Raw genomic sequence first — 3741 nt, 5'->3', positions numbered from 1 at the left:
CCTTCAATCTTTGTTTCAAACTAAACAAACATCTGAATGTCCGCTCACCTGGGATCTGTGGATTATATAGAGTATTTTAAGTTGCAGCCAGAATTTTGGATTTGAGGGGATTATTTTCCCAAAAATCTCTTTTCAAGCAGCTCTTCTGGCAGTGACTCAGCCGACATCATGCTGCCACCACCGTGCTTTGGCAGTAGCTGCAGCATTTTCCACTTATAACTGCTTACTACTTACTTTGAGAATATATTTCACCTCAAAAGCTCTTAGCAAGTGCAAATCTTCTTCTTCTTAAAGAGCAAAGACTCTGCTCTTGTTTTGTAAATAAACTTAAATACAATTTTTAAAAGGATTTTTGCTCAGACTGTAAGACTGCTGTTAGAATGAAAATCAACTGTAAACCTCTGCAAAATATGAACGAACAGTAAATCTGTTTTTATCTAAATGAGTGAATTTCTACTTGATTTGAGAAGCTAAGTAAGAATATAAAAACACCAAGTGTTTTTTAGGAGGAAAATACCTCATATTAGGGCAAACACACCTATTTTAAGACACTTTAGATCAGTTTTTGCAGCTCAGCTTCAATTAGAGGAGAGGTATACAAAAAACTCAGAGAAGTAAGGTGAAGGTAACATATTTATTCATATTATTACAGAATAAAAAGAGTAGAAATATATTTAAAAGTTAAGCTGATTTTTTTATGCTTTGTACGGTGATGTCAGACGCCGTTCTGCAGGATCAAAGGTCATTTCAAGAAAAAAAGCAGCTCAGCACCTCATGACAAACTCAGCTCCCATTTAATCCCCTTTATCAGCAGTTACCCAACAATCTGCAGCAGCTCCTGATAAACTCGTCACACATCATCATTCATCCGATCGGCTCGTTTGTCTTCACGTCTCTCTGATTATTTCTGCATGTCTTTAAGCTTCTTAGTAAAAAAAAAAATATTCTTCTTTTATTTTTTTTACATTTTCACAGCAGTATGCAAGGTTGGACATTCATAGCATCGCTATGGCAACCTGCATTTCTGTCTGCTTTTTGAAGTCTTTATATTGTGCGGCGCTCCTTCAGGAACAATAAGAGTAATAAAAGCAGCACAAAGAAAATCTCTGCCTGAGTTCATTTCTGAAGCTGCGTTTGGCTCCATGAGGCAGCCGCAGGAGAAGGCTGCTTGTTTCCAGTCCTAAAAATCATTTCTTTAACTCTTTTATTTTAGCTGTGATCCAGCTGATGTGTTAATCGTAACGTAACCCACCGAGAATCAGATCCTACTGCTATATGGTCTGATAGATTATGAGGAACAAGAAGAAAGGGCTTTATACAGCTTTGGGAAAAAACATAACAAACAATTAAATTAGCATTTATTTAACTTTATTTAGAAAATTTATTTTCTTTTTATCCAAACCTTCATAAAGTGTACCTGGCAGAGGAATGAACAATATGTGTTATATTTTAAGGATTGAGATTATCAGCACTTCATTTGTATTATCTCATTATCTCTCAACTATTTACGTTAAAAAAAAATAATAATTTTAGGCTGTGAAATAGCTAATTAAAAAGCTCGTCATAAAGTCACTCTTTGTTTTAATTCGGCTACATTAAGCAGCAAGGTTTAGGGAAAAAATGTCATCAGTTAATTCATTCATCTAACGATTTATCTTTTTTCACTTTAATCTTTTGTTCTTCCATATGTTTATGTTTATTAATTTATTATTTATTTTCTCGTATGGCACGTCGTCACAGCTGCTGTTTTCTTTAAAGGTCTTTATAGATAAAGGAGTCTAAGACTAATTATTAACTGATAAGCGGATATTTTCCTAAAATCTTTCAAAACCTAAATATTTTTACGATATGCTGAGTTTAAAAAAAATAAAGCATTTATTTATTTTTATATCTAAAATAGTTAATCTGCCAGTTGTATTCACTTCTGACTGGATGGACAGAAAAATGTTTTTATACATATTTTTGAATTGATTTCTAAAATATATTTAAAAAAAAAACAGGAATTAAATATGAATTAAATATGAATTAAATAACGTCAAATTCAATTCAATTCTGTTTATTTCTATAGCGCCAATTTACAACTTTCCAGTTCACCAGATCATCCAGTAAAATTGATTCAAAGTGTTTTATCTAAGGAAAACCAGTTTATTGCATCGACTCAAATACAATCCCTCACACTAAGCATACTTGTAGCGACAGTGGAGAGGAAAAACTCGCTTTTAACAGAAAGAAACCTCCAGAAGATCCAGGCTCAGTGTGAGCGGCCATCTGCTGAGGCCAACTGGGGTTCAAGGAGACAGAAGCAGACATAGAAAAAGAAGCATAGATACAAAAGGAAACACACAGCCAGGCAGACCAGCTCCCATGTCAGAGGATGAAGAGAGCACATCCAGTTAGTCACAGTCAGAGAAACAGGACTACACTGGAAAACAGGCCAAGCTCCAACATCTAGAAACAAAGGTGTTGGTGGCAGCAGCACAGCTGATATTTCTCTCCAGGATGGAGTCACAGCCAAACAGGAACAGACCAGATGAAGCTACATTAGAAATTGAACTAACAGATTCTGCAGAGTGGGAGAATAGAGATAGAATGAAGCAGAATGAACAGAGATGTAAAAACTACCATTTACAGACAGGCAGTGGTGGAAAGTAACAAACAACAATTACTTGATTACCATACTTAAGTACTTTTTTGAGTATCTTTACTTGGTTTTTTTTAGCTAAGCTTAGCTTTGCAATCCGCTGTTGCATTTTTTATTTCTTGAAATCAAATTTCATCGTGGCAGAGAGAGCAACCTTTAGGACTGAATGTGGACGACCTTGTTTTAGAGATTTTAATGCCGTTCCACAAATGTGAGAAACTCTGGGCAGATATTATTTTTTATTTATACATTTTATTAAGGCGTTAGTTTTTGCCATGTAGCCTGGTTGTTCAGTAGAATGAGTCTCAAATTAGAGTTATAGTTTCTTCGGTAATAGATTCAACCCTTAAAACTCTATTCCATAGGAGGAGAATAAAGACTCTGACACTTTGTTTTAAATAAGAAATAAAAATCAAAATAGCTGTCCTTGTTTTTTTGGTTTTTTTGTTTCACTTTTATGCTGAAGTTCTTTCCAGGTGGTGTAGAATCTATAGCAGGTGGTTCTACGATCAATACATCAGGTGGTTTCTGAAAGTTACAAGGTTCTTTAAAATTACTCTGAAGATTATAAAGAAAGTTACTGATATTATATAAAATAATTAGTACTTTTAAATATTTAAATACCTTTAAATGCATGTACTTCTGAAAAATTATGTTTTTTATTTAAAAGGGGGTAATTCAATGGTCTAACTGGAGAAGATGTTTGACCAAATAACTTAATTGAATAATATTTGATTACCAAGTTCTACTATTGAGTACTCCGTCCACCTCTGACATACTGTCGGACTATTTTCTACTTCATTTTAATGAATTGGGCACTATCTGTGCTACAGATCTCTGTTTTAAGTGTAATTAACCAATCAGTGCTGGGAGCGATGTTGTGCTGTTAGCAGTGATTTTAAACAGGTGGTTCTGGTTCCTCTTGGACGAATGTTAAAGCTGGGCTCCTTGAAGTGCTTTAACTTCCCCATCTAGGTTCTTGCAAGTATTTTTTCTGTCATGTTAGAAATGATTTGCATAATGCCCTCCACTTTCTTTACTAATCCTCCGCACAGCAGAGAAGCTTTGCTGCTTCTCCATGCGGCACGGCTAAATGGGCG

This window comes from Cyprinodon variegatus, unplaced genomic scaffold, assembly GCF_000732505.1.
Source record: "Cyprinodon variegatus isolate N-32 unplaced genomic scaffold, C_variegatus-1.0 Scaffold0, whole genome shotgun sequence".
NCBI classification, from domain to species: Eukaryota; Metazoa; Chordata; class Actinopteri; order Cyprinodontiformes; family Cyprinodontidae; genus Cyprinodon; species Cyprinodon variegatus.
Note: the sequence above shows the minus strand (reverse complement) of the source record.